Source organism: Ovis canadensis, chromosome 4, assembly GCF_042477335.2.
Source record: "Ovis canadensis isolate MfBH-ARS-UI-01 breed Bighorn chromosome 4, ARS-UI_OviCan_v2, whole genome shotgun sequence".
Classification (NCBI taxonomy): domain Eukaryota; kingdom Metazoa; phylum Chordata; class Mammalia; order Artiodactyla; family Bovidae; genus Ovis; species Ovis canadensis.
In genome coordinates, this window is record NC_091248.1 from 112760265 (window position 1) to 112773151 (window position 12887).

Sequence of the window (12887 nt, forward strand, 5' to 3'; positions counted from 1 at the left end):
TTTCAGTTTCAAACAAAATGGAGGCCTTTGAAGGATAGTGAATACAAATGATTTTTTTTTTTTTTTTTTGAGAAATTTGACAGTAAAAGGGAGAAAAGAGACGCAAGGAGACACAGAGTGGACACGGGATTGCATGAAGGGCTTGGAGTTTGTTGTTTGGTTTGTTTTTTCAAAATAGGAGAAACAAGGATGCTTGAAGCAGACTTGAAAGAACCCATGAAAGAGATAGATAGTAGATACAAGAGTTCAAAACAAAACAGCAAAACAAAACCCCAGCAGGATCCTAAAGGCATTGGGAGGGATGGGGATTAAAGGCATAAAACCAATCTTAGAAAGAAAGGAGCAGGGAAGGCTAGAAAAGAAACCCATCTTTTGAGCCTAGAGTTGCAAGGAGAAAGATTAGTAAGAAATCATTTCAGTATGATGCCTTACACAGTTATGATAAAGTAGGATCCAGAGAGATAATATATGTGTGGCCAGTACAGTGAAAGTTAGCTGTGGTTTTTTATTTGTGTGTGTGTTTTGTTACCATTTTTACATAGTGGGTGTCCTACCATGTCATTTTATTTAATCCTCAAATCTCCCATGAGACGTTATATTATCCTACCTCGTTGAATAAATGAAGAATCTGAAGTTCTATGGCTAAGAAGTTGCTGAGGTCAAACAGATTAAGTAAATATACGAGATTGATGTCTAATTCTGCCAAAGAATGAAAGAAAAGTTGAGAGGATTGCACATCACTATCCCCAAACACATCTTCCCTCCGTGCCCTCCCCTTTTTCATTTGCAACCATTTATCCCAGACATCCACATCACCACCCTAGAATTTACCCTGTTACACAGAGCCACCTGTCTTATTCATGCTTCCCCCACCCACCGGCGGGGGTCAAAGAATCATTGACTGTTCTTTTATCTTGTGTTCTGTCACTGAATGAAGTTTACCGACTGTCGGCTCTCTCATTCATTCTTTCCCTTTCCTTTATTCACCACTCAGGTGCCCTGTACTCAGCCCAGATGGGTACCAACAAATGGTACAGAATTCAACTCTGCTTTCGTACAGCCTGCATTTGAGGATGGGAGACAGACATTTATGTAATCAATACTTACACAGCTCTGTTCCAGCCACTGTTCTTCATCATCTGATCCTTCTAACAACCTCATTTACTTTTGCCTTTCTCAGATGAAGAAATTAAGGCCCAGAGAGAGTCATAAATTGCCCAAGAACAAGAGGCAGAATTGAGATTTGAACCCAGGTTCCTGACTCCTGAGTCCATGATCTTAACCACTGTATTATGCTGTGTCTAATTGTGTGTATGTGCATACACATTTTTAAAATATATAACACATATTAAAATATATCTTGGAAAAGATACATATTTTTGATGAGGATGAAAGCTAAAAGGAAAACAAGCTCAGTAAAAGGATAAAGCTTAATGAGGATGGGGCAGGTATCATTTAGGTTAAAGTGGTCAGGGGAAACCTCACTTATTGATAAGCTGACATTTGAGCAAGAATTGTACTGAATTTCTTCAAATCTTCTATTTTCCTCTGGCCTTCTGCCCCTTTAATCCCATTTGATGCTCTTTTCTTATTTTATTTCAATTGGCTTGTAGCATAAAGCAGTATAATCTATGAAGTTCATCATAGTTTTATCGGGTTATCACCAAGGTGATTTGGCTCTCACCTTCTTGTCCTATAACTGGCACTTTTTTAATAGTAAGTTAAAGAAAAAAAAATGCCCTGATTTAATGCCCTTAACACACCCTCATGGACCTTTTTTTTTTTTTTTTTTTTCAACTAGTGCTGTTCTAAAGTTTCTCCCAACTATTGAATATATTGTTTTTTAGTAGCTAAGTTAGTTAATTTGCTCAGTCATGTCCGACTCTTTGCGACCCCATGGACTGTAGCCCACCAGGCTCCTCCGTCCATGGGATTCTCCAGGCAAGAATACTGGAGTGGGTTGCCATTTCCTTCTCCAGGGGATCTTCCCGACCCAGGGATCGAACCCAGGTCTCCTGCATTAGAGGCAGACACTTTAACCTCTTAGCCACCGGGGAAGAGCCAGTTTAGTAGCTAAGTTGTGTCCAACTCCTCGAGACCCCATGGACTTTAGCCCGCCAGGCTCCTCTGTCCATGGGATTCTCCAGGCAAGAATACTGCAGTGGATTGCCATTTTCCTCTTCCAGGGAATCTTCCTGATCCAGAGATCAAACCCAGCATCGTCTCCTGCATTGGCAGGTGGATTTTTTTTTTTACCACTGTGCCACCTGGGAATCCCCACTACAGGAGATCAGAATTTCTTCTAGACAGATTCGCCTGGGTTTTTCTAAAAAAGAAATCTCATTCCATTATTTGCCACCCATGAATTCTCTGGCTTCCTTTACGCTATTTCTATTACTTTGTTGCTGTTCCCAGCCTTTCCCCATTTGGTAGCGTTTGACCTTTTCCACACTGTTTTTATATGTTCTTGCACATTAATTAAAGTGTTAGTTGAGATTGGTTAGAAGGAAGTGTCCTTAGCATTCAGCAGATGCTTTCACTTCTGAATTTGATTTGCCTTCGTCATTACCCTTTGTTTATTTTTCAGTCTGTGACCTATCAGGGTAGTCATTTAGAATAAATTCATTTTGCTAGTTGTATTTTTTGAGAGGCACTGTATAAAATGGCTCACTGACATCCAAATATATATCAGCCACAGTGGTCTTTACATCCACCAGATTCATACTGCTATCCAAAGCTATCCATCACGCTTGTCAGAATATTTGGCTCTTTAATTAAACCCTGCTGGATATTGTACACATTTCCACTAGCTCCTTCTGATTTCATTAATTATTTTTCTAATTGACATCCATTCTGAGTCATGTATCCTGGAATCTCAGGTAACCCAGTTTGTAGCTTTGGCTTATTTAGTTGTTTGCTTTTTTTTTTTTCCTCTGTCTTTCATAAATAATCTAAGGGTTTAGTAAACACACCCGTGAATTTTTGCCCTTGGGACCCGCTGATTTCCATATGCTCATACTTTACAAATAATCCCTGGATTTTTTGGTCTCTCTGCCCAGACTATTTTCCTTTCTGGCCCTTCATTCCTAAAAGATACAGTCTTTTGTCTTGGCAAAGTAGAGAAATTTCCTAAACACTATTGAAAAGCATGGGAGGGTCCTTGACTAGGACTAAAAGGTAAGGAAGGAGTCAGTGTTTGAGTAACTCTGCCAACTGTTGGCTGAATACCAGTTCTTGCATCTTAAGCCCCCAGCAGGAATAATGGCTTGCTTGAACTGTCCATTTAACCTTGTCAAAGTTTTGTCTTAACACACTGATGAGGTAGCTGGCTGGGGCAGAGTCGGTTGGATGCAACTAATTGGCACCTACCAGAGTCAATCCATCATCCTGGTCTCATTGGCTTAATATTCTAATGAACATGTTCTCCCATCAAACCATGCATTCTATGCCTATCCTCACGGACCTTTCTCCCCAAGCACTACAGGTAGAGAAGAATCTCCATGTTATAAAAATAAAAACCCAACACCTATTACCCCTTCACTTCTCCATTTCATCACCTGAAGCAGAAACCTTGGTTTCTGTACCTTGTCTAGGGCCCCTCAACTCTCTTTCTCATGATCTGAAAGAGAGTAGTCGATTATTAAAACATTTCCCTGGTGTCTTAGAGATCTTTGATCTAGGCCTAGATTGGATTTTTTTTTTAAGTGTAGATTTTTAAAAAAGCTTCTTGTAGCCAAGGACTATACCTTTGTATATTAGCATTTAAAATGTTATTAGAGCTTCCTAAGCATTAGTAATAATAATATTAGGTTTTCCTTTGAAGAAATCCTTTGCATTATTTATTGAAAAGTTGATCATTCCATTTCATTACTTAAAACTGAAAAAGCCATAGGACTTTTGAATTATTTTTATCCAGCATATCTCAACAGTTGTCTCCCAGGTTGCTAATCTGAGAAATATAGACAATATCCAATACAAAGGCCTTGTGCTAATTGGTAAACAATTTATAGTGTTGAGGCCACCAAAGTGCATAATACTATGTCCTCTTATCAACCCATGATATTAGATCATTTTTTTAATTGAAAAGACTTTCTAAAGTGATATTCAATGAATTATACTTTTTTAATGGAAAAGACTCTTAAATGATAGTCAGCACAGCATACTCGCCTTAACCTGAACTCACCTTTTGATAATCAAAAGAGCATTTACAGGCATATGAGACAATCACAATTATGAAAGTAAAATGAAGGACCTAAATAAAAAATCACAGAACAAGAGGGTAATTCTATTCACTCTTTCATATTTCATTATTTGATAACATCAGAAGATGAACCCATCAGAATTGCTTTGGCAAGTGCAAACAGAAATGTGCCTGATCAATATTTATTAAAACCTTCAAAATGGGAGAAGGAGTCGAGTAGACTTCTTAATGGACTGAATAATTATTCATACCAGCGGGGTTTGACCAAAGGCAGTGCCAGACCAAAGAGACACAGTTTTAATTGTACTGAATTTAAAAATGCAGATCTTCCTCCAGCCCTGTTGCAGAAAACTTAATTTAAAAAATTATCTGATGCAGCAGAGGGTGACACGTGAATCCTTAAGTCGCTGAGGAAGAAATTTTAACCATGGATATTTATAATTTAGAATATGTTCCAAAGATGGGGAGCAAAACTTCCAACTAAAGGAACAAAAAGACATTTTCTTCCCGTTTCGGCAACTGTAACTGAGCTTGGGAGAGGTCCTCATCTCAAAAGGGCTGGATCTCAGAGAAGTTCCTCCGAGTAGTGGTATTTTTTGAAGAGAAGTAAAGCAAGACGCTGGCCACTGCTATCAAAAATATCAGGGTCTGTTACTGAGAGGAATGAACGCAGATGATGTTAAGGTTTAACATCTCCCCTGGGAAGACAGCCCTGTCCCCCATTACTGGTTATCAGAAACGGACCAATGGATAACCATCATTTAAGCATAAGTGCCCAGAGAAGGCAATGGCACCCCACTCCAGTACTCTTGCCTGGAAAATCCCATGGATGGAGGAGCCTGGTAGGCTGTAGTCCATGCTAAGGGTCAGACACGACTGAGCGACTTCACTTTCACTTTTCACTTTCATGCATTGGAGAAGGAAATGGCAACCCACTCCAGTGTTCTTGCCTGGAGAATCCCAGGGATGGGGGAGCCTGGTGGGCTGCCGTCTATGGGGTCGCACAGAGTTGGACACGACTGAAGTGACTCAGCAGCAAGCATAAGTGCCGTTGATGGAATCTGTGGTATATGTACCACATTATATAAAGAAAATGTAGGTAGATGTCCCATGCAGTTTCTGCAAGCCTTGTAGCAGTGGCCTCCAGGCTCTCCACCTCTTGAAAGGTTTTCAGCTGCCATCAGCTGAAGGAAGTTCTGCACTGTTTTTTCCTAAAGACCATTCTTCACTTCTCTTCTGGATTATCCTGGTCAGAACAAAAACTGCACAACTTGTTGTAAGGAGTGTTAATAACTATCCTCATGTAGAATACAAATGTAATTCTGCCACAAACTCTCAGAAAATTATTTAGCTTTTCTTTACCTTAGTTTTCTCATTCTTAAAATGGAAATAACTTCAGCTCTTTAAAATTAGAATTTTCAATCCTGTCTGTAATAAACTCTGAGCTCTTTGAAGGGGAAGACAAATGAGAGCAATTATATTTATATTTTTAATAAAGTAATTTCTTTTTCTGACACACAGAATTACCATCCATTTTATTATTGGTCTGGAAAGTACATCTGAGCTAAGTTTACACGTGTTCAGAATGTTTTCAAATCAATCAGTACTGCATCTTGCCTCCCAAAGCTTAGGGAAAATCAGCATCAGCTAATTCTAATGGAGGCCCAGCGTGATTTTTTTCAACGTTTATTATTTATTTATCTGACTGTGCCAGGTCTTGGTTGCTGCACATGAGATCTTTCATCTTTGTTGCAGCATGCAGGATCTTTTAGTTGAGGCACAAAAACTCTTAGTTGTCACATGTGGGAGTCTATAAATAATTCCCTGACCAGGGATTGAACCCAGTACCCCTGCATTCCAACAGAGAAGTTCCGGAAGCCCATGATTTTAAAGGACCAAGTAGCAGATGCTGTTGCTGTTCAGTCGCTCAGTCGTGTCCAGCTCTGTGACCCCGTGGGCTGCAGCACACCAGGCTTCCCTGTCCTTCACCATCTCCCAGAGCTTGCTCAGACTCATGTCCATCGCGTCAGTGATGCCATCCAATCATCTCATCCTCTGTCATCCCCTTCTCCTCCTGCCTTCAATCTTTCCCAGCATCAGGGGCTTTTCTAATGAGACCCTTTGTATCGGGCTCTTTGTATCAGGTGGCCAAAGTATTTGAATTTCAACTTCAGCATCAGATCATCCAAAGAACGTTCAGGGTTCATTTCCTTTAGGACTGACTAGTTAGATCTCCTTGCAATCCAAAGGCTCTCAAGAGTCTTCTCCAACACCACAGTTCAAAAGCATCAATTCTTTGGCTCTCAGCCTTCTTTATGCTTCAACTCTCACATCCATACATGACTACTGGAAAAACTATAGCTCTGACTAGACAGACCTTTGTCGGCAAAGTAATGTCTCTGCTTGTTAATATGCTGTCTAGGTTTTCCCCCAAGGAGCGAGCGTCTTTTAATTTCATGGCTGTAGTCACCATCTGCAGTGATTTTGGAGCCCAAGAAAGTAAAGTCTGTCACTATTTCCTTTGTTTCCCCATCTATTTGCCATGAAGTGATGGAACTAGATGCCATGATCTTAGTTTTTGAATGTTGAGTTTTAAGCCAGCTTTCTCACTCTCTTTCACCTTCATCAATAGGCTCTTTAGTTCCTCTTTGCTTTCTGCCATAAGAGTGGTGTCATCTGCATATCTGAGGTTATTGATATTTCTCCCAGCAATCTTGATTCCAGCTTGTGCTTCATCCAGCCCAGCATTTCCCATGTACTCTGCATATAAGTTAAATAAGCAGGGTGACAATATACAACCTTGATGAACTCCTTTCCCAATCTTAAGCCAATCCATTGTTCCATGTCCAGTTCTAACTGTTGCTCCTTGACCTGCATTCAGGTTTTGCAGGAGGCAGGTAAGGTGATCTGGTATTCCCATCTCTTGAAGAGTTTTCCACAGTTTGTTGTGATCCACATAGTCAAAGGCTTTAGTTGTGAAGGTTTTAAAATCCAAAAATACCAGTGCTTGAATAGCATCTTCTGTAACCTCTTTGTTTTCCATGTCGGAGGCAGAGGTTCAAAAGCTGATAGCAGTTATACAAGTTCTCGTAACTAGTTAGGAAGAAATTAAAAACTTAACCAGAATCTAAGCTTAGTTGATCTCTTGAGTATTTACTTCTCCAGGTCTTTCTGCTATAACTACCTCTCAATTATTTATGAGATGATTATCTAGTTTATGGATTATTCAGTTCTTTTCTTTTTTCTTCCTATTTCTCTGCTTATTACCTTATATACCATTGAGTGAGCAAACAGTAGTTGAATATTTTGCCACACAATTTAGTGACCTATCAACTACTTGTTTTTTATTAAATTACTCATAATGCTGCAAGTATTGGCTAAAAAGAATTTAGGGAGCTACAGTCGTTACTAAATTATATTCAGGTAAATTTCCTTAGAAACTTACATTTAAGAAGTCAGCTCCAGAGCCTTATTCTTTTATTGACATTGATACTCTCATTATGGGAGAAAGGACTACATGGGAAAGTCTTCACAGTGAAAAGCCAGAAGTCTTTCCTGTGACTCTTGAATGCTGAATATACAACATGACTTCATTATTTGGCTTAGAGTGCTGAATTCCCAGATCAAATCCAGTGTTATTCAAATATTACTGGGAAATGTATAAATGAATTTTGAATTGTCACAGTATTACTTTGTTGCATTACAATGGAAGGCAGAGGGTTGAGTTAGTATGCGAATTTTATTTAATTCATTTTTCCTAGATCATGACTAAAAATGAATAAGCTCAAAAAGTATCTTGTGCAATTAGTACTTTTGCTTTTTATAGTTTCTGTATTAGGGGTGACTTTGGAGCAGGTGTAGGGTTCAGGGTCCTTCATTTTGAGGCCCTGGACAAATCACCCACACTCTCTATAGTTCAGTTTGTTCATTTATAAAATGCGGGTGATTGCAGGGGCTACTTCAAAAGGTTGAATGTGTTAATGTAACTAAAATTTTGACATCACTGCTAACTACTACAATGATCAAGATGGATTATAAAACCCAGTCTGAGACATAGCTGTGTATCTGTGGAAAATATAGTCTCCATTTGGAGATCCAGGAATCTGAACCCCAGCAGTGGAGGGTGGCAGAGGGCAGAGCTTTCTCCAGAGACTGTGGGCAGGCCCCCAGGTGGTGCCTTCCTTTCATCCCCACACCCAAGTGTTAATGGGCTGCCCGCAAGAACAGGGATGAGGGGTCACTGGGTTAAGAGTAACTGGTCTTATTAGGGCTTTCTTCCCTCCCTTGACAAAGAAGAGAATGGAAACTCTTTCCAGAAGCTCTCAGAGATACAGTGATAACTTTGAGTTTGGTGAAGTGGGAAGGAGAGCCAGGGATGAGAGACTAGAACTCTCCTTGCTTCATGTCTGTGAAAACAGGAAGCAGTCTTAAAGAAAAGTAAGAAAAGCACTAATACTCAAAAGATACAAAGATATCAACAGTTTGCTTATACATATATGCATACCCACGTACTTTAAAAGGGCTTTCCCGGTGCCGGAGTGCATGGCATCCCACCCCAGTATTCTTGCCTTGAGAATCTCGTGGGCAGAGGAGCCTAGCGAGCTACAGTCCATAGGGTCACCTAGAGTCAGATACGACTGAAGCAGCTTAGCATGCATGCACACACATTAAAAATATATATGTAGGTAAAAAATTGTCCAGCTTCATGTAAATGAAAAGAAAATTAGGAGCTAGGGGCTGTCATATGCTATTGGTAGGAAGATATTGATACAACTTTTTTAGAAAGCAATTTGGCAGCATTGCCAAATTCCTAAAAAAATATATACTTATCTTTTGACTAATTCTGTTTTGGAAATCCGAACTCAGGAAAGAAAGTGTTTTAAAATGGAAACAACCCAAGTGTCCAATAATGTGTCACCCTAAAGTTTTCAGCTGTAAGAAAGAAATGGTAGACTTCTACATGTGGGGGGAAAAAATCTAGAAGGAAATGCTAAATGTGGTGATGGAATTATATGAGTAATTTTTTGAAGCTTAATCTTTCTATATAATCTGTGTATCCTATGTGAAACTCACTCAGTCGTATCTGACTCTTTGCAACCCCATGGACTGTATAGTCCTGGAATTCTCCAGGCCAGAATACTAGAGTGGGTAGCCTTTCCTTTCTCCATGGGATCTTCCCAGCTCAGGGATCGAACCCAGGTCTCCTGCATTGCAGGTGGATTTTTTTACTAGCTGAACCACAGGGACAGCTATGACACATGTATTAATAACCAGTCACAGAAAAACAAACTTTATTTTTACACGTGAAAAAGATGATTTGCCCAACTTACCAAAATGTCCTTCATATGCTTACTGTTATGACTGTTTTCAGAGAGAATCACTGGGGAGAAAAAGTTGCAGTGCAATACCATTAAAATAAAATAAGGGAAAAAGTAAGAAGGGTCTGTGGATAAAGGAGAAATGAGGAAGATATGAAAAAATAATGTGCTTGGACCCAAGCAAAATGCAAACGTTGTCATGTTATGGACTCTGAGACCCGTCTATACGACGTCGCTTTTCTATCTTTGCACTGTCTCCCTCTCAGCTCATTAAACTTGGAAACTCTGCCCAAAGGCACTCAGCAAAGCGAGAGAAAAACAGCAGGGAGGAACCACCTCCGCACAGAACGTTCCACCCCTAAGGGGGACACGGATCTCTGGTTACTGGAATGGGATATTTGGTCCATGTCTAGCGATTGGACTCTGAATATATCACCAGCTGTGAAGAAACTTGCTCTACAAGTCATGAACCAGAAAAAGTCTAAATCAAATGTGTATTCTACTGGTCCTGTCTCGGCAGTCGAGTAGAGTGCCATCTTGTAGAAAACGTGGGGCCTGGAAGCCATGGCTGCTATTTTAATTTGTGATGATAAAGATCAAGCTCTCATTTTCCCGGGGCCTCAATAAGCACTGATAAATTATTTATCCCACTTGGATTACATGTTCATTTCAGTGTGTCAGTGTTTAGCATGGAAGCTCATCCTAATTGTATAGTTCAAGGCATTTTTTCTATTTTTCTCCTTAGGGCACCTTGTAGCACCCTTTCTCCACCTCCAAGTAGAACTGTTGCTATGCTGATTTAGTATACCCTTTGCTCCTGGGTACTATTCTGAAAGATGAATGAATTTCATTCTCTCTTTAAATATTTATGTTTCTTTATGATCTAATATATCATCGTAGTTATGGGGAATTTCTTCCCCTTAACTATGGAAAATACACCATCAGTTACCTGTCAATTTTGTTTAATAACTCAGCTTTGCAGTTCTGAGGCACTGTTCATCCGCAGCTCCTGAGGACTCTTTTAGTCTCTCAGTCCACTTCACAGTGTCATTCTGGGATTTATAAAGGTCTTCATCACACAGAGGATATTGAAACATTAAGGGCTTAAGTAGCATGCCCTTTATCACTTATCACACTGGAGGCTCCAGGACTAGAAATCCAGGCATCTTTGTTTTGTTGTCTGCTCCCAGCATGAAACCGCGGTCTCTGTAGAAAACCAGCCAGTATCCCTGGAAACAATTCATTGGATTTTTCAAAAGAAATCCAATATCACTTTGTCTGGTGGGTTCAGTGTTACTTCTTAAGATAAATAATGAAAATATCAACATCATTGTACAAAGAAACTCAATTCTTTTGGTTTAATCTCAGTGAAAAGCATTACAACTCACCTACTGCTTCTGTCTCCTTCCCTAATGCTTTGAGATCCTTGGCTCAAGGAGGTGGGAATGGGTCTGTAACTATTCACTTACCAAATAGATGCTGGCTCAGAGTCTTGCCTAGCCCTAAACTTGGGGATCACAGTCTCTGGGATGGAGATCTTGGGGACCTATTCTTTTCCTAAGTTCCCTAGTAACTCTACAGTTGGCGAAGCACCATTCTAGAACTTCAGCTCTCAAGTCCCTTCTAGCTTTTTTTTTTTTTTAGATTTTTTTTTTTATGTGGACCATTTTTAGAGTCTTTCTTGAATTTGCTACATTGCTTCTGTTTTATGTTTTGGTGTTTTGGACCCAAAGCATATGAAATCTTAGCTCCCTGACCAGGGATCAAACCCACATTGGAAGGTGAAGTCTTAACCCCTCGACTGCCAGGAAAGTCCTGTCTTCTAGCTTTGAAAGAACCCTGAGCTCCCAATTCTCTTTTATTCCATGTGACAAATTTAGCTTCAAACATGTGTCCTTAAACAATTGTTGCAGTGTTTTCTTAAGTAGTTCCCTAAATGGATAGCTGTCTCCCTCAACTGTGCCTTAGGGCCTTGAGCCAAATGGCTCTCAAGTCCCTTCCTTTTTGGTAGAATTATACCTGGTCCCTTCCCAGATCATCCTGCTTTCATAGTGCCATCACATTAATCTTCCAGAAGCTTGGAGTGCTGCCTCTGTTCTCAGCAGAACCTGGGACCCCACGTGGGGAGTGCTTTATTGACGTACCTCAGTCTCAAGTTCTCTGTTGACTCTAACCTGATGCCAGACTCTGTACCCTTAGTCTTTAGTGCCTTTTCCCATGGCTCTCCTCTGGTCAGCTGCACTCCCAGGCCAAGCAGGTTGCTCTTCCCTGTCTTTGCTCATCTCTTTTCTTTTCCTTTAGTCTAGAATTTCCTTCCTGGAGGCCCCACCTGACAGTGTCCTACCCCATAGGAAGTCTTCCTCGGTCCTTCATGTCCCAGCAACATGGCCTGGTTCCTCCTTCCTCTGCTGTCAGTTCATAGCATTGAGACCTCACCCAGGGCACTTGGAGCGTCATGTCTGTGTCCTTGAAGAAGAGTACTGGACTTAGAGTCCGAAACCTGAGTTCATCCTGGCACAGTCACAGATGTCTCTGTGACATTGGGCAAGTCCTGTCGCGTCCCTGGGCTTCAGTTTTCTTATCTGAGAAAAGGGAGTAATAGCTCCCTAGGTATTAACGAGTGTTACATGACCCAGTACATGGAAATTAACTTTGCCAGAAGTTTTCTCTGCTTTTCATTACCTTCTCCTACCTGTCTCTGAGCTATTTGAGGAAAGGGACTGTATTTTGCTCATCATTATATACTACTGTTTTTATTACTACATTACTATTAATGTATTAGTATAGATCTGTTTCCAATAATAATAGTTAATGTTTATGGAGAAGGTAGAATTGTGTCAGGCACCATTCTAAGTACTTTATATGGATTAACTGATTCTTCCAGTGACCCTAAGAGGTGCTATCGCCTCAAGAGGTACTCTTATTACCCCACTTTATGGAGAAAGCCATATATTTCACAGAGCCTCCGATGAAAATGTTGATGAATGAGGGACTGAATGAGACAGAAACTACTAGCAGTGTCTGCTGGATGGTTTTCTCTCTCTTACTTCTGCATCCCAACTTCTCTTTCTTTTTTTATATCCTGAGGCAAATGAAAAACTAGGAGAAAGTCTTGAGTGATCTGAGACCCTGATGAGAGGTCTCTCTGGGTCTGCATTTAGACTTCTCGTGAAGTGAGTTCCAGGATGACAGATGTCGTATCTGTCTTATTCTCCGTCATAGTCATGGGACCTGGAACAACGTCAGCGTGCCTGCTAAGTCACTTCAGTTATGTCTGACTCTTGCGACCCCTTGGACAATAGCCCACTCGGCTCCTCTGTCCATGGGATTCTCCAAATAATAATACTGGAGTGGGTTGCCATGCCCTC

At 40.4% G+C, this 12887-nt stretch overlaps 1 protein-coding gene across 2 annotated transcripts in view; it reads left to right on the top strand.

The window, feature by feature from the left end:
* The window catches only part of EXOC4 (exocyst complex component 4), a 798914-nt gene that overhangs the window by 784195 nt on the left and 1832 nt on the right, over positions 1-12887 (top strand). The gene's annotated exons all lie outside the window — the stretch shown is intronic.